A 19258-nucleotide genomic window follows, 5' to 3' on the forward strand; every position below is an offset into this window, starting at 1 on the left:
TCAAAATTAAAATCCGATGAACTATTAATAATTACGTTAAGTTTAAGAAGCATCCAAAGAAGTGGTGCTTGAAACACGGGCCAATCACTATTTCAAGAACTTTCAGTTTGCCTTATGCAGATATAAGGCGATGATATGTATCACCAACAGTCCAACAGCCCCAACAATGTCAGATAATATAATATGCAGCATGCCACCCAGAATGATCCTTTAATAAAGCTAGCACCTTAAAATTTTATCATGATCAAAACTATAAGCCACCTTATGCAAACACCAAGTAGGAGGTGTATGTCCAACAAAGTTATATGTATCTAATAAAAAGCTTGACGTGGCCGAACCTTCTTGTGTACTTGCAAGCTACACTACAAGAAATCTGCTCCAAATATATATAACCAACAATCTGGTACCCAATAAAACGACCACCTATATGGTGAGGGTCTGGGTCACGACTACTCCCACATCGACCAACCATAGTTCGAAGTCCCTCCACAATATTCTAAGGTAAGAAATCTAAATGCAGCTTGTACAGGTACAACTGTGGAAAGGCCAAAGAGAATATCAGATAGCATGGGAACCATCTCTTTCTATGATGAAGGGCAGTACACACTAAAACAATCAATATTATCTAATCCTCATTACACACCGGTGCACACATAGAGTTAAATAACTATTTTAAAAGTACCAAGTGCTATTTAGAGCGTAAAGACCTTAGCAAAATATTATATATATATATATATATATATATATATATATATATATATATATATATATATATATATATATATATATATATATGGATCTGAGAACAACTTGACAAACAACAAATTCAGATGACTGAGGAACAACTAAGGTCAGCAACAAATGGGTCTAGTACGATAATTTAACTGTCGTGAAGTTTTTTAACTATCAAAACTAATAATGGTTAACTTTTAGATAGAAACATTAGGCACAATTATTGCCTCATATCGCTTAATGTTAGCTGGCACAATGACATAATGCCCGCATGTGCCAAAACAACTTCCTATTTAGAAGTTCAAAGGAATGTGTTATTGCTCATGCATATCTTGTCACAGAGTAACTGAATCAGTCATAATGAATAACCAAAAAACAAAACCGTCTGGAGGAGAAAACAGAACAGAGCATATATTTCCATTGTTTCTTTTTTATTCTTTTCATGTGTCGATGCAGTTGGTTTGTTAAAAAACTACTAGCTGAAATCTGGTTTAGGGGTGTTGCAGAACATTATTCATCTGATCTTCAAGGCATTTTGTCATGAGAATTAGAATTATTTTCTCAGGTGGTCCTTCTGATGCAAGTTTAACACCTTCAGGGAGACCACTTACATGGGGGGAATGGTTAGTAGGTCTGGCCAAGTAAACTTTTGTTGTGGAAATTGTGATTGCTAAGACACACACACAATAATGAGAGAGAGAGAGAGAGAGAGAGAGAGAGAGTATTGTTAAGTCTGATTTATGGCTCAATATTTTCCACGCCATAACCCAACCTTTGTTCAGTAGTCACTACACGTAAGTACAAACTATAACAATCAATATCTAATCCTCATAGGCTAACATAACAAAAAATTGGTTTGTCACAGCTATACCAATAAGGTCTGTGTATTCTCTTGCATGACACATAACGCAACAATGATCATAAAACCCAATAAAACAACACCAACACAAATCAGAAAACATTTAAGTTCATAAATCATACCACATTTAAGGAGTACTACCAAACTTCTCCATGAGATAGTCTAACTGGCGTTGCTATTGTTCAAATTGTGACTTGTGTGCTGCTTGTGTTTCTTCAGCCATTGCCTTCCATGCTCGCAACTCTTCAAGCTGAGACTCTATCTCGTCTGCCCTTGCCCTCAACTGATCCACATCTGGATGCCCATATCCAGCCACAGATTTACGGGGTGGGGGTGCCTCGCCATGTCAGCAAGACCCCGTTTATAACCAAGTCTTACACCCAAGACTTTTATCAAAGATATCTTCTTCAGTCAAACAATTAGAACCTTCCAGTGTAGGTTGATTTTAGAGTTCCATCATTCTCTCCTAAAAAGAAAACAAATAGATATAAATATCTCACAAAACTACAATTTAGCTAACTTAAAAGGTAAGTACAAGTCAATTACATAATTATTTTCTGCTTCAGGAGAAACCCAGCCTTTTTTCACTTAAATGATTCTTACGATATAGTGCGATTATCCTAGCCTCTTGTCGGGATCATCAGGCTGTGTCATTTCAAAAGACAGACAAAATCCCAAACTTAGTACTAGAATAAGACATAAAAAAATATTTCTAATATCTAAAATTAATCATTTAATTGTACCATGTCAAAGATGGATCCATAGAAAAGATTTTGAACCAAAGACAATGGTTGAAAACGAGGCATGAGTGGTCAGTATTGGTTATGCATATCGAATAGTAATAATTTAAAACAAAAGATTTATGTTTATAGACCCATATATATAAGAAGCTTTTCAGTCCTAAACCTTGTAAGTTTTGTCAAATAGGAAACCAAGTAGAATTAGAACTAACAATACAAGAAGTTTTCTTCCAAATCAGTAGTAACTTCTAATTTCAAATTGATTAGCTAAGAAGAAGATATCACTGTTGGTACACGTACACTCTTTAATGCATCGATTTCTCATCCCCATTATTTACAATTACTCGAAGTCGCTCAATTTTTCACTATAGCATAAATATGAAATTAAGAAAATATCTAGAGGTTGAACGAATGGGGTTATATAGGTGGTTGAATTAATTAATTGGGTGTGATTGAATTCCCTGCCCCGCGCCAGATTTACAACTAATAAATCTAACCTTCATTCACGAAAGAAAGAGAGAAGTTGTAGAGAGAAGGATAGAAAGGATGCACCTTGTCGATTTGATTTCGTGAGAGGGAATAGACGGCTTACTTAAAGAAAATATTTCATCACATTGAATCAGAAATGAACATATAGAAGATCTAATTCGACAAGCGTTTCTTCATGAATTGCATTCAAAGTTTAACAGTCACTTAAACCAGCCCTATCCCATACTAACATTGCCTGAATAACAAAATATCCTTCTCAGCCGACAAACCGCAGTACCAGGGCGCATATCAATCATGCAGTGTTCCCAATATGTTGTCATCTCGGAAGAGATATACTTTTTGTCACCAAGCTTTACTTCCATTCCTCCATAATCAGGTAAAAGGACAGTGTCTCCTTCCTTCACGCTAATAGGAATGATATTTTCATCCCTGGTAGGGGCTCCTGGACCAACAGAAAAAACTTTTCCAGAGTTCAGCTTGGTGGTCTTTTCAGGAAGTAAGATTCCATAACTAGTCTATGATGGAGGAATGATTTTCTCAACCAAAACACGGTTCAAAGAAGGGATCAAACGCTTTGCCATGCTTAACAACAACTTCTCTTCTTCTAACAAGATATGAAAAAGATGGCGAGAGATTGAGAAAAGTGGGCAAACTTTCGTGAGAGGGGAGAGACGGCTTACTTCTTCCAAACTAATAACTAGGTTTTCTTTTTCTGTTCCATCTTATTTTTTCTATTTCTGTTTCTAAATTTCGCGAAAACATGGGCGCTAATTTTGGGCGGGATACAGAAATATTTTTGGAACCAAATCATTTTGGTAACTTAGGTAAGGACGAATTCTAAGCCCAAAATTATTTGGCGACGATGATAGTGTGATTAGCATCCCCAATCATTTTTTGGTTTTACCATTTTAAACAAAATTATTACCGACGAAAAAAAAATGTTGACAAAAATAATTACTAGGGACGATTACCAATAATGTCGGAGATAAGTCATTGTCAACCACGCTAAAATCCTCGTTAGAGCTCAACCATTTTTGCCAATGCTCTTTTCGTCAAGAAAAAACTTATTTAATTTTATTAAGCCATTTGGCAACGTAAAAATCGTCGCCAAAGCTCTCTTTTTAAAGTAAACCAAACTGCAATTGACGACGTTGAGAAACGTCGCTAAATCTGATAATTAGTGGCGTTTTCACAACGTCGCTAAATATTTCGTCACTAAAAACCCTGTTTCTTGTAGTGAAAGTTACCACAACATGCTAAGTTTCTAAAAGAGTTGTGCACTACTAGGCGGAAGACCAATATACCAAAAGACGCCTTTTTAACTGAATCGTTAAGTACAAGGACCCTGGTCGTCCTACTATACAATGTACCTTAGGGGATACCCATACGACGACTACGCTATTAAACCTGGGGGCGAGTGTTCACTTACTCCTTTATTATTTATATAAACAAATAGGTATACAAGAGAAGCAACGTACTAAAATGACGTTGCAATTAGTTGATCGGTTTATTAAGTATCCTAAGGGTGTTATTGAAAACATACTTATTAAGGTTCAAGATTTTTACTACCCAGCAGACTTCGTTATCCTAGACACAGAAGTCGCTAACGACTCTGTTCCTATCATTTTAGGGCGACCTTTCTTGGCAACTGCCAACGCACTCATAAACTGCCACGATGGTTCGATGTCCATGTCCTTTGGTCATCTTTCTGTTGAGGTAAATGTTTTCAAGATGATGAAACAATTAACCGATTCTTCTATAGATGGGAAAGTTAGCATGATCGAGAGCCTAGCTCAAGATTATTTCAACAATATGTTTCCAGAAAATCAGATGCACCCGTTCCTTTCCTTTGGTAGCTCCGACTTCGACGATGACTCCTACTTAGAGGAAGTCAGCGCCTTTTTCGAGTCTACCCCTGTCTTAGATCCTTCTGACGCTCCACCTTCCGAGTTTGAGGACCTCTTACCTAAACAGGTCTTCACTACTCAAGACAAGGATCCTCCAGAATCCTTTATACCCATTCCTCCCACCCTTATGCTTAAACCTCTTCCTGCTGAGTTGATATATATCCAGCTTGATATGGATGGTAGTCATCCGGTGATCATATCTTCTCAGTTATCTGCTGATGAAGAGGCACGTTTGATTAGGGTGATTAGGGAATATCGTTCCGCGATCGGTTGGTCCCTAGACAACATTAAAGGGATTGTCCCTGGTGTATGCACGCATCACATACATTTGGAGGATAATGCGAAAACTTCACGTGAACCACAACGTCGCTTGAACCCTTCCATGAAAGAGGTGGTTGTTTCGACCCCCACCTACGTGGCTAACGTCCATTAGTAGGGGTCTCCATTTTATTCGTTTAATTGACAGGGCTAAAGCCTAATTTGCAATATCATAGATCAATGTACATGACCATTAACTCATATGTCTAGGATTGAACCCTAGCCACATGGCTTGCCACTTACGTACATTAATTTATGTCTAGATTTGTTTCATATCAAAGAGATAATCATCAATTAAGAGTTAGGTTCAATTACAATTACTTAAGCTACAAGAATACTTGAGCTACAAGAAGTCTCTACTCAGCACATATAAATACAAAACTATTTTTCATACAGAACTACGTTCTTGAGACTTGATCTCATCGATAATTTAGGTACGTAGGCAACCGAAAGGTACAGTCTTATCATTCTCCCAATCACCGTCACTTTTCTAATTACTTTTCTACGTTCTTCATCTCTTTCATCACCACTTAGTGTTTTGATTATATTTGGTCGAAACATAATTGGCGCCGTCTGCGGTTCTTATTCAACACCCTCGATCATGTTCTGCAAAAATTATAACGAATACTAGAAGAGGTCAAGTTCCAGATACAATTACTGTCAATCAACCCAACCATGATGTTCAAGGTCAACCTGGTGACAACAAACAAACCCCGTCTTACTCCTCTTCAGCACCGCGTGACATTACTACTTTTCCACGAAGATATGGTCTCCGCAATCTAATACTGATAATATACGTCAAATACCTCGAGAAGCACTTCTTCAAAAGTTCAAGCATGTACGGATCGGAAATAGAACAGTTACTACAAGTGTCGTCTGAAATGAACCATTCCTACCTATCACGGATGATGTGACATCTATCGCACCACAACATAACACACACCAACGACAACATAGCGTATGGGATCGTTTATATGGTGATGATGAGATTCCCGTTGTTCGCAACGTATGTCATCCACGAATTCTCGAAAATGGTGTTGTATCTGTCACACCACAACGTAACACACGCCAACAACATAGTTGCATGTGTGATCGTTTAAGTGGTGATGATTAGATTCTCGTTATTCACATTGATTACCCACGAGTTCAAGACAATAAATACAGACTTTGCAATGGTTACTTTTCACGAATCTCAGCAAAGTGTATCTAATGCATATTTGTCCATTGTCGTTTGATAGTGACAATGGTCGTCTCATATTATTTGTTAGTACGACTTTTATATCAGCTGAATGCAAGCATTCTTGCTTTGAGAAAATTGCATTGGCCTTGTTTCATGCTGTCAGACGTCTTAAGCTTATTTCAAAGAAGGAATAGTGGAAGTTTATACTTATCGAATATCCACTGCACAAGTTTTTTCGCAATGTCTACGGATACAGTTGCAGAATTGAAAAGTTACCTTAATGCTTACAATATTGTCTCTGACACTCATACAGTTAAAACGAGACAAACTTTGGTTTCGCTAATGGCTGATTTTCTTATCGATGATATTCCTATGTCGAACGTACTACTCGATGAGGAACACGTCGATCCCTAATTGTCATTACCTCTCGGGGGCAATGACTTGAAATATTTATTAATATATCAGCTGATTGTTAGATTTACACCAATAGTTTGCATAATAAGTCTGGCTCCGGTCTTGGTTTTTTCATCTTGAAGCAGAATGAAGACATAATTGCGAGGTCTCTATGTTTGGGTTTTGACGCTTCAAATAATATGGCCGGGTACGACACTGTCATTTGTAGTATGCGCAGAACTCTTCAACTGGGGGCGACTAAGTTATGATTAATTATTCTAAATTAGTTGCTAGCCACTTTGAATGATAATATGCGGCTCGCAATGATAGAATAGTCATTTATTTGGACTTAATTCAACAAATTGCATGAAAATTTACATCTATCAGTATTGTACAGTATCCACATTATGATGTACGACATACTGATTCTATCGCATACTTATTTGTGGAAATCAAGTCATCGCTGTCATGACAACATTGGATTAACCACTTATGTTGTCAGATGATTCTAACGAGCTTGTCACTGATAATGTCTCGGTATCTACCGACGACGATCATGCAGCTGACGATGCTCCGGAATTCCTGATGACCAAAAACTCTATCGCAGCGGCACAAGTCTCAATCCTATCCTTTGCTGTTTGGGCAGAACGAACGATTTACTAGGCCTCGAAGAAATTCATTCAGGACTATGTGAGCAACACTCCCGGTGGTGAAGTCTCGCTCACATAGCAATGACCCAATGGTATTGGTGGCCATACATGCCAAAGGATGTTAAGCGTTTGTCCGAGAAGTGTGTGCCTTATCAAAAACATGATAGATGATATGGGTCAAACTTCCCGCGACGAAGTGTCATCCAATCCATAAACCTTGGTCATTTGCAAAATGGGGCCTTGACATTGTTAGTTTATTTTCGACAGCCCCTAACAGTGGTCATTTTTTGCTCGTCGCAACAAATTATTTTACTAAGTGAGCGGAAGCCCTGATCCATGCTATAGACGTTAAAAATTTCTTATGGCGTGACATTATTTGCTGTTTTGGTATTCCAACATCGTTGACTTCTTACAATGGCAAATAATATGTCGTCGACGACATTTGACAATTTTGTTTTGCCTTAACGATTAGTCATAATTTCTCGTCACCATACCATCCTTTATTCGATAGACAAACTGAACGAAAAAACGGACAACACTCTGTTAGTTCCAATGGTATAATTATGTTTCCATCATAACCTTATTATCGCTATGAAAAAATCTGACGAAGTTACCACATTTAGCTTCGTCAGTCTAAGTTTGAACGCTTTTACGCTCGCTTAGTTTATTACTATCGCTACGACAAAATTTGACAAAGTTACCACATTTAGCTTCGTCAGTCTAAGTTTGAACTCTTTTACGCTCGCTTAGTTCGTTATTATCATTATGAAAAAATTTGACGACGTTACCACGTTTAGCTTTGTCAGTCTAAGTTTGAACGTTTTTACACTCGCTTAATTCATTACTATCGCTACGACAAAATCTGGCGAAGTTATCGCGTTTAGCTTCGTCAGTCTAAGTTTGAACGCTTTTATGCTCGCTTAGTTTGTTACTATCGCTAAGACAAAATCTGACAAAGTTACCGCGTTTAGCTTCGTCAGTCTAAGTTTGAACGCTTTTACGCTCACTTAGTTCGTTACTATCGCTACGACAAAATCTAACGAAGTTACCAAGTTTAGCTTCGTCAGTCTAAGTTTGAACGCTTTTACGCTCGCTTAGTCTGTTACTATCACTACGACAATATCCGACTAAGTCACCGCGTTTCTTTTTCTCGGCCGAAGTTTGAACGTTTTTACACTCGCTTAGTCTAATTTTTCCGAGTTAAGTTAGCATTGGGGGCGTTTTTCTCTACATAGGGACGTCTCATTCTATTTCATTTCAACTATATAAATCAACAACATTGCCAGTTTTCCGCAGATATGTTATCTATCACAACAACAATATTCAATAGCAAACCCATACTTTATTATTATTTTTCATCAAAAGAAGTTTTAGCTCTATGGTATTACATTCACACAATTACCTAATCAATTGTCTCTATCAATTGTCTTACGGTCACTCGATTAAATCTTCGTTTTTTTCTTTGAAATTTGCATTCACTTCGCTTAGCACTTTCGGTTAACTATCTTCCGCATTGATTATTTTTTCTAAGGCATTGCGCCGCTCTTTCTCAACGAAACTTTCTGTCCGCTTTATTATTTTTTCTAGGCATTGGGCCGATATTTCTAAGAGAAATTTTTTGTCGATTTTTCTGAGCGAAAATTTTCTCCGACTTCTTTATTTCTTCTACGGCATTGCAGTACAATCACCCTGAGCAAAACCTCTTTTCAGCTTCTTTATTTTTTCTAAGGCATTGAGATCTTTCCACTTGAAATTTTTTGTCAATATCTTTTGCTCTTAATTCCTCCATTTCCACCTTCGACAAAAATGCAAATCTTTTCATCAGTCTTTCAGACTTAACCAAAGTTTTAAGATAACTAATAAAACATATTAACATACCTGTTTAATGCTGTCGACAATCATTGACTCCGCTTAAAGTGTTTTTCGAGTTCGTCAACGGTGAACGACACTTTTTCTTTAGCCATTGCTTTTCGAATAGTCACCCCGACATTCTCTATCATTCTTTCTTTTACAATCCGATTCTTTTATTTTTCTCGCTCGCGCGCAAGCCCCTTTTTTCTAAGGCATCGTGCCGATCTTTCTACGAGAAATTTTCCGAACGAAAAGTTTTGTCAGCTTCATTCTTTTTTCTAAGGCATTGTGCCGATCTTTCTACGAGAAATTTTCCGAGCGAAAATTTCCATCAACTTCATTATTTTTTTCTAAGGCATTGTGCCGATCTTTCTACGAGAAACTTTCCGAGAGAAAATTTTCGACAGCTTATGCGTTATGTTTTTTTTAAGGCATTTTGCTGATCTTTGTACGAGAAATTTTCCAAGTGAAATTTTTTGACAACTTCATTATTTTTTCTAAGGCATTGTGTCGATCTTTCTAAGTGAAACTTTCCGAGCGACAATTTTCGACAGTTTCATTATTTTTTTCTAAGACATTGAGCCGATTTTTCTGAACGAATCTTTCCGAGCGAATTGAAACTTTCCGACAGCTTCGTTATTTTTTCTAAAGCATTGAGCCGATCTTTCTCAATGAAACTTCTTTCAACTTCTTTCATTCTTCTACGACATTAATTGACACCTTGTTGCGCACTACTTTTCTCCGTCGACTCTTTGTGCATATATTTTGTTCGAACTACCGCAGTTTCTCCATGCGGCAAAAATTCTCATTACGTTAACTTTATGAGTGGAAACTTTTTTCAGCTTCTTTATTTTTTCTACGGCATTGTGATCGTTCCGCTCGAAACTTTTCGTCAATATCTTTTGCTCATAATTCCGCCGTTTCAGCCTGCGACGAAAATACAAATATTTTCATTAGTCTTTCAGACTTACCCAAAATTTAAAGCTAAGTGATAACAAATACTAACATACCTGTTTCATGCTGTCGAAAATCATTGCCACTCCATCGTTAGTTCTTCTCAAGCTTGCACAACTGCCTTGCCCCAAAATTCCTATTGTTGTTGATTTTTCCTCGTGCCCTGTAGATTCCGGAATAATACTTCATTAAATTACAGGTCATCATACTAGCTAAGTCGGCATTCAACAAAGAGAAGACAAGTCCTACTAATTTGAGACAAACAATTACGTTCGCCACCACAAAAAGACAAAAGTGAAAGTAAGATTCTTGACGTTATACACCTTAATATTTTCTGTAAGTTCAGGTTGGTTTCTCATTTGCTTCTAATCAATCCCCACGTCCATGTGTCACACCCACACAATTCCAAGTTCAACTATAAGTCCAAATCCCAAAATCTCTCATACCTTTGGTGTGCCTTGTATATCTTACAAATTTCTTCATATTCAAATATTCCAGTTCACGTTGAACTACGATATGCTTGTTCATTATACTTTTTACCTCATTTTTTTTTCTTTTTCCAATATCAATTCAAAATTTCAAATCACCAACTCATTATTAACATTAGATTGTTCTTTTATCGCCAACAAGCCTTTGTTTCACTTTGACATTATGAACCTTCAATTCACTCCTCAAATATCGCAATTTGGCATGGCCTCATAAGATTTATGTTACTTTACTATTTGATCTAAGACTTTGTTATACCATCATAAAAACGGATACTAACCTTGTTCTTCATCTTCACACTCATTTCCCTTCAATCCCTTGTAACAATAGTGCGCGCTAACCGGTTCGAACTTTGACGATTGCATCGGCCAGCACTTATATAATATTTTTTGATCTAGTTTTACAGTGCCGGTTGGACTCTTAATTATCTAATCCAAACTCTTATCTACTCCGAATTCTTATCTAATATAAACTCTTATCTTATCTGAATTATTATCTAATCCGAGAATTCTTATCTAATCCAAACTCTTATCTACTCCGAATTCTTATCTAGTCTAAACTCTTATCTCATCCAAATTCTTATCTAATCCGAACTCTTATCCAATCCGAAGTTGGCCTCCAGTTTTAGTCGCTAAAGTCTTCACCTTCGAATCCAATTCGTATTCAGCTTCATTTTCTTCCTATTATTACTAAACTACCCTTACATTTAATTTTAACTATCTAATCCTAATATAAATCTTCCACTGGCATGAGTTGTCAAAATCAATTTTATTATTATTACGTAATTATTTCGGTACAGTTTTTTGCCATCATTTTCTTTTGCAATTTTTTCTGTGCCACCCATTTCAATTCTCATTTCAGCCATCTTTCATTTAACTACATTACATCCTATATAAGTTAGTTTGACATTATTTCGTTCACAATAATTCACGTATTTTTCCCGACAGTCCATTGCCATATCATTTACATTGACACGACACTTGGTTATACATTCCGCTCACTCTTTTCTTATTCCATTTTTTCTTCGATTTTTCTTCCTTTCTTTGTCATATGAACTTTGTTTGCATGCCAAAAAAGGGGCGGTGTTTCGACCCCCACCTACGTGGCAAACGTCAATTAGTAAGGGTCTCCACTTTATTCGTTTAATTGACAGGGCTAATGCCCAATTTGCAATATCATAGATCAATGTACATGCCTATTAACTCATGTGTCTAGGGTTGAACCCTAGCCACATGGCTTGCCACTTACATACATTAATTTATGTCTAGATTCGTTTCATATCAGAGAGATAATCATCAATTAAGAGTCAGGTTCAATTACAATTACTTAAGCTAAAAGAATACTTGAGCTACAAAAAGTCTCTACATATATAAATACAAAACTATTTTTCATACAGAACTACATTCTTGAGACTTGATCCCATCGATAATTTGGGTACGTAGGCAACCGAAAGGTACAGTCTCATCATTCTCCTGATTACCGCCACTTTTCTAATTACTTTTATACATTCTTCATCTCTTTCGTCACCACTTAGTGTTTTGATTATATTTGGTCGAAACAGTGGTTAGGGAAGAAGTCTTACAGTTACTAGATGCCGGGATCGTATATCCCATCTCCGATAGTGAATGGATAAGTCCAATTCACTTAGTCCCTAAGAAATCGGGGGTTACTATTGTTCGTAATGCTGCGGGTGTAAGACCCCAAATTATTTTTCCATTATTTCGTAACAATATTTAGCATTTCGAAATTTGATATTTATTTCTTGGTTAACGAGCTAGTAAATGTGGGATTGACTTTTTGATAGAAAGAGAAAGGAGGGAAAATTAATATTTTAAATTTTGAATTTTTGTGTAGAGATTTTAATATTTGGAAAGTTTTCAAAAGATATATTAATATAAGGTATATAATAAATATAGTACTTATAATAGAGAAAAAAAATATTCTATAGTTATGAATAGATATATTTGGTAAAATAGGAAGTTTCTAAAAAGTTAAGCTTATGGTAGATAATTATCTACCATATTGATATATATGGTAGATAATTTTTGGAATGGAAGGATTTATAAAAAATGAAGGGTTTTCAGAAAAATTAAGTTTTTAAAACTAAATAGCCTAAACCAAAGAAGAACGGAGACATAGCAGATTGTGCAAGCTAGCTTGGAATGAGTTTTCTCGCGTAATTTTCTACCTTTTTTTTTTTTGCTATAAACACTTTTCCGCGATACAAGGTGAGTAGATATTTTTATACATCGTATGATTTTCGCATGTTTAAAAATAATACGTAAATTGTCGATTGTATATATATATTTTTATATATTGGGATTGAAATTTTCGGTGATGTTTGGAATCAAGTTTACTGTTAATAATTGCAAAAACAACAAAAGTTATAAAAATAAATAAATAGGATAAATAGATTTGGTTCGGCAGGCAAGAACTTAGTATAGATCCAATTGTTTGATGATTGTTAATAGATTGTGATTTCATTCATTATACATTTGTTTTCTTTGGTATATATAATGAGTTGTGTGGTTATTGTAAATGGTGGAGTTTTTGGGAGAGATTGGAGATTGATTTTTCGGATCTGAACTACTGACGGTCAGGTTCCTTTTGTTAAGAAATTCGGGTTGGGTGAATTGGTTTTGTTTTGGTTGGTTGTTGTATATGGTTTGGGGTGCTGTTGAAGCTCTGAAGGGGTGTTAATGGCAGACGATCCAGATCTAGTTTGGAGGAAGGGAATTGATTTAATGAATTGAGTTTTTGCTTTTATTAAAGTAGTTGGGGTTTTTCCCCTGAGCAATTTCGGTTAGCTTAGGAGTGCTGGTGGGTAGAACTTGTGGTGGTTGATCCAGTGGTGGAGGGATCTGTTTGAGGAAGAAGAAAGAGAATGTGATCCGGTGCTCCCGGACTTATTCTAGTTTCACTATATCTGTTTAGACTTTTGGGCTTGGGCCGAAACCAATGGGTTTGTTTTCTTTGGGCCAGATTTTAGTTTTGTTTGGTTGGGCCAAAACTTATTAGTTCTTTGGGCCGAAATCTATTAGTTATTTGGGCAAGTTTCTATTTTGTTTGGGCTAGGTCCATAGGACTTATAATGGGTCAGTTTGAGTCTTTAAATGGTTTAGACTTTTGGGCTTTGGTTTTGGTTAATTGGGTTAGGACAATGGGTTGAACTGTTTTAAACATGGGTTTGGGTTAGGACCTGCTTGGATGACTACCGGCTTAGGACGGTTGGGCTTGACCTGTTGACCAGTCAACCCTTTGACTATTGACCGTTGACTTTGTTTACTTTTTATATATTAAATTTTATAGATTAATCCAATGGTAGCATGTTGTGGAAGCCTGTATAAACTGTTTGTCATTATCTAAGAAAGATTTGACGTTGATATTGTGCAATTTTTGACACGTGACAAGAGTGAAAATTTAAAAGACATGATATTCTTAAAACGTAATAAAAATGTTATACGGTACATTTGGAGCAATTGTGACATTATGTGGTATGTTGAAATTGTGGCTATGTTAAATGAGATGATATGTTAGGATGTATATTAAATGCAATATTTTTTTGGAGAAATAAATGTAAACACTCCATCATTTTTATCTGTGAGATGCTACTATGAGGTAGTATAATATTTATTGATTTTTTCCAAGGGATTGTGGCTTAGTGCAATAATTTATTTGATACGTGAAAGAATGAAAGTTGTTATGAGATGTATTGAGATATTTCTAAATATTGTGACTTAGTGCAATAATGTATTTGGCATGCACATGATAAATTGAAATGATTATGAGATATATACGTATTATACTTGAATAAATTACGTAACAAAAATCCTAGAACCTAGCTACCACAACTCATGTTATTAGCCCATGTGAAGGGCATATGTGATATGATTGGCCCTTGTGTAGGGTGTATAAGATGTTGATTGACCCATGTGTAGGGCAATCGCAGCCGAATAGTGGCTTGATTATCTCATTCGCAAAATTAGAACGAGACACGCGATATTTTATGCCGAACAGTGGCAGTACCCACATAATGGCGTTCGTAAGGGGGTTACCTGGTAAGCGATATCCCACTTAGGGTAACTACGCATGGAGTGGTTCATTTTGTAAGGGGAGGCATGTGGATGTACATGTTCGTCGTAGGGAAGTGATTGTGGTAGCCGGGGAAATTAGGTAAGATGATAAAATGTAAAATGATAGTTTTATCTACGAATAAGTAACGAGACTCAAACGTAAGTAAAACTAAAACTTATTTCTGCTTAATTATCAAAGTTTTCTACTCTCGATGCTATTGCAATATAGTTGGAATAGAAAGTTCGTTCCACTCCTAGTTCTTTAGAATTCACGTTAACTAAGATTAGCAGTTCTATCAAAGTTAATGAGAGTACGGATTATGTAATTATGCTACGATGGTAATTCAACTAATCAAGATACGATAATTCAACTACGGAAATACTAAATTGACAATATGATAATGAATTAGGGGGATTTGATTCCACCTTAATTCGACTTAATCAACTGGCGAGGAATTGTCATAATCCGAATTGTAATACTTCCGCATAACAATTGGGTGTATCTAATCCCTAATTGTTTATGGTAATCTCTACCAACTAACAACTAGCATGTGAAGCAATCAAAGTCATTCTCATGGTGAACTAATTACTTTCTAGAATGGAATAGAATATTACGAACTATTCTACGCTAACAACAATCAAGTTTTTATCAAGGCTTCTTCAAACCCCTCTAATGGAGGTTTTAGCCTGGAATCATTATACTATCATTTCTTAAATAAGAACAAATATAACAACTCATTATTGAATAAATGATTAAACTTTATAATCTAATTTAACAATAGTCTAAGATTCAAAATGGATTAAACTGAATTTAGAACTAATTTAGAACTAAGATTATGAATACTAATTATCAAATTAAAACAAACTAATTATGAATTTAAGACAACTAAATCTAAATAAGAACTGAATCAATAAACTAAATTGAAATGAAAAACTAATACTTTATTATAAAACTAAATCTGATTCTAAATAATAATCTACTTTGTTCTAAAACTAATTAATTGAATGTAAAAATTAGATCTAAAACAAGTTATTGGATAATGGCTAAGTGAGAAAACTAGATGCTTAAGAGCTAAGTCTTCTGTCTTCAAATGGAGGAGACAAGATCCACTTTTTTTGTGCATGGGCTGAGGAGCCATGTTTTGGGCCGAAAAATCGAGCCCAAAACCTAATTTCTTCAGTCCACAGAGGCCTTTTCAGCTAGATTTGACTTTAATAGGGTTTTCCTCAACCTTTACTCCTCTGATTGGGTCAAAGCTTGGACCATTAGAAAGTTCGTTCCGAGCTGGTCATTTTGACATAAGGTAGGCCCAATTCCAAGGTTTGAGTCCAAAGATACGGCTTCCGGAAGTTCTGCTAACTTTTATGCACTATTTCTGTCCGCGTTGACTTTGACTTTTTAGCTTTGACCGAGCTTTAAATGGGCTTTTTCTCCTTGGATCTTGACTTTTAATCATAGAACTTCTTAACAGCCAACCCTTGCTCCCTTATCTCGCAAAAAGGGCGCATTTCTGCACATATTCGACTCCAATGCCTGAAATACATAAGAAAATGATAACAGTACTAACTTTTACTTATTAATCACATAATTGGTCAAAAAGCAATATTGTTAAAGGGTTAAAACTATAGTTTTGGGCTCTTATCAAACCACTCCCAAACAGCATTTTGCTTGTCTTCAAGCAAATATGAGAAATTAGAATAAGTGACCAAAATGGAGTTCTAACTAATCTCGTTTCGCCGAGTGCGATTGCATTAACCATATGCAACAAGGCCTTAAACTACTAGGAATTCCCAAGTGGACGAGTTATAGCCTCGTGAGAGTTTTCCAGTGAAGGTACTCACAAACTTCATCTATACTACAACGACTAAGAAATAAAACTATTGTTTCTTTATTTATTGTCTCAATTATCTATACATCTCACTAGCAATGAATACAGAATAATCAAGTCGAAACCTAAGCAAATATATGCATAATAATCAATCATCTACGAATAAACATATATACAATGAGTAATACTATTAAATGTACTAACAAGTCCATTTCTTAAACTTCGGAATAACGTCCTTAAGTAGGTCCTCACATAAAAGTCAAGACAAAAACACTCTGATTTTTCTGCTCAAGTTTTGCTACTCCAGTGTGCAGTGTGCACACTTTACCTTACAATCTCAATGACACACCAGGAAGCCGAAGGTGATCAAATACATCTGCCACTTACTATCACACTAACCTATTCCTAATTGAGCTAGAGGTCTTTATTAGGTGCTGCGGGGATTAGGTGATGGTTTAAGAATGAAGGAAGTGGATATTCAAAAAGAACCAGTCTAAGATAATAGAGTCTTCATATTATGTAACTTAGAGAAAACCTTGTTCTTTACTTTTGCTTCTACACTTTGTTTCCATCCTTAGCCAGTTTTTTCTTTTTCTTTGGCTTTTGACTCCTCTGATTCTGAATTTGGAGTTCTATCTCTTTATTTATTATTATTATTTTTTTTTATTTATATTATTTTTTATTTGGATGGAAACTTTCTTTTCTTATTTGAAGCGACTAACAAATTCTTGATTTCAAAGGTTTTTCTCTTTTCTATTCTTCATCTATATTCTCAGAATCATTCAAAGAATGGGTAAGCTGATTTTTATTTTTATTCTGTTTTGTAAAATGGTAAAGGATTTACGGTTTATGAAAGGCTAAAGAAAGGCTCAGAGGGGCAACTAGCTGAAATAATTTTATATAGGTTGGAATTTCTAGCTATATAGATCCAAAGAGGGCCTAAATTCTTGCTTAGGATATGGTATAATGATAAAGCAAGTGGACGTGTGATTTCTCTATCTGGATTTTACTTCTCCCTTGTGTCATTTCTCAAATGTTTCACTCATATAAGGCTTTAGGCTATATTCTCACAGGATTTATAGAATAAGTACTCTAGCCTAGATTTCAAAAACTTATTGCCAATACCACATAGATACTCATGCAATATGTTTATAGAAAGATGCAAAGATTATTACCTACATATTAACTTAAGTTTCTAAAAACTATTCTAACCCAAAAGCTAATGTGAAACTTCTAGATTATTAAGAGCATAGAGCAAGAAACAATACCAATATTCCTAAGTGTATAACATAATCTTTTTATTTATATTTTTGAATTTTTGAAATTTTTACTAGAAAACAAGTGCATATTGTACATATCTATATCCTAACAGATGCCTTAATTACACGTGTTTATATGCCACCCCCAAACAAGAAACATGCTTTGTCCTCAAAGTATTAAAATAAAAAAGGTACAAAAATACCGTGGAAACACGTGAAATTTTGGAACATCTACAAAACAAGGTTAAAACATACTAATATAGATAAAGAAAAACAGACGCAACTTTATATGAGTTTGGGACGTAAGCAGACACGAACTGAAACTAAAAACTTACCTTAACTCCATTGTTTAAGCGTCATCCTCCTCCTATTCTATAAAGAAATGAGGTTCCTTCGCATCCTGCCACGCCATGATGACTTGCCAAGCCCTTCCCCGTGTGTCATCCACCTGTGCTAACCTATCTAGTGTTACTCGGTCTGATGGGGTGTAAGCAGCAACCAAATGAGGTTGCACCTGCCATCCCGGCCAAGTCATAACGCAAAATGAACGAACCACACAATTGGTGGGTCTCATGGTTTCAACCCTAACCCAATTCGTGAACAGGGTACAGAATACAGGTAAACAACCGTGCATGATGTGGCAAACCAAAACCGGCATAAGAAGATACTTATGCCTCATGCTATGGGATCTCTTTAGATTAGCCACTAAAACTTTGGAAATGTCATATAGGTGACGTGCCTCAGCTAAAGCAAGGAAAATGTCACCAGCGGTACTATTTGCAAAAGCAAACTGCCACTCCCCTAAAATATTCATCAGGATGAATAACATGGTGGTGCCTACATTCAGGGACAGGCTACCAAGGGCTATGTTATATCGCCCTTGGTCCATTACACGAAACACCCCTCCCCCATAATACTCGTGGAAATATGCATAGTCATAGAGGTATGCATTATCAGTCATATATCCCCACGTGTGTGTAGGATTAGACAAAGGCAATCCCGAAACCAAAGCTACCAAATTCTTACTGAATTCCATTGTCGTGTCGTTAACTATGACGGAGAATTTTTGTTCTCCATCTTGGTTACAATAGAATTTAACATTATTATAAAAATAAGCAGTAAGTTGAGGTGAATACAAGTCGTAGTCACTTACCAGTAGATGCCGCCATCCTCACTGCAAGATCCTGTCGCGGAACCAACCTCCGTAGGTCTCGCTTCCTAACAAGTCTTCGAAAGACTGCTCAGGTATGACCGTAGGAGATGTCATCACAATAACTACTCTCTATAAGAGCTGCAAACAACCCTGGAACAACTCACAAAAAAACAAAAATTTCCAGGGCTACGAAGGTCAGGGCGCGGGTCGCGCTCAAGGCTAAATCGAGTTACAGGCGCTTCAGCGCTAGGCGCGCTCGGAATTGGTCTTGCTAGGGCGCGGTCGCGCTCCGTGTGTGAAGAACAGGGTGCAGTGAAAATCAAGAGGAAAAATTGGAGGTTTAAGGTGAGAGATGAAAGTGAGATGTGTGGGTTTTGAGTGTAGA

General features: G+C 36.2%; 1 pseudogene; it reads right to left on the minus strand.

The window, feature by feature from the left end:
• Positions 1 to 2959: 2959 nt before the first annotated feature.
• LOC147524891 (10 kDa chaperonin, mitochondrial pseudogene) lies at positions 2960 to 3485 on the minus strand (annotated as a pseudogene).
• Between the last annotated feature and the right edge of the window lie 15773 nt (positions 3486 to 19258).

This window comes from Coptis chinensis, chromosome 1 (genome assembly GCF_015680905.1).
Source record: "Coptis chinensis isolate HL-2020 chromosome 1, ASM1568090v1, whole genome shotgun sequence".
In the NCBI taxonomy this organism is placed as follows: domain Eukaryota; kingdom Viridiplantae; phylum Streptophyta; class Magnoliopsida; order Ranunculales; family Ranunculaceae; genus Coptis; species Coptis chinensis.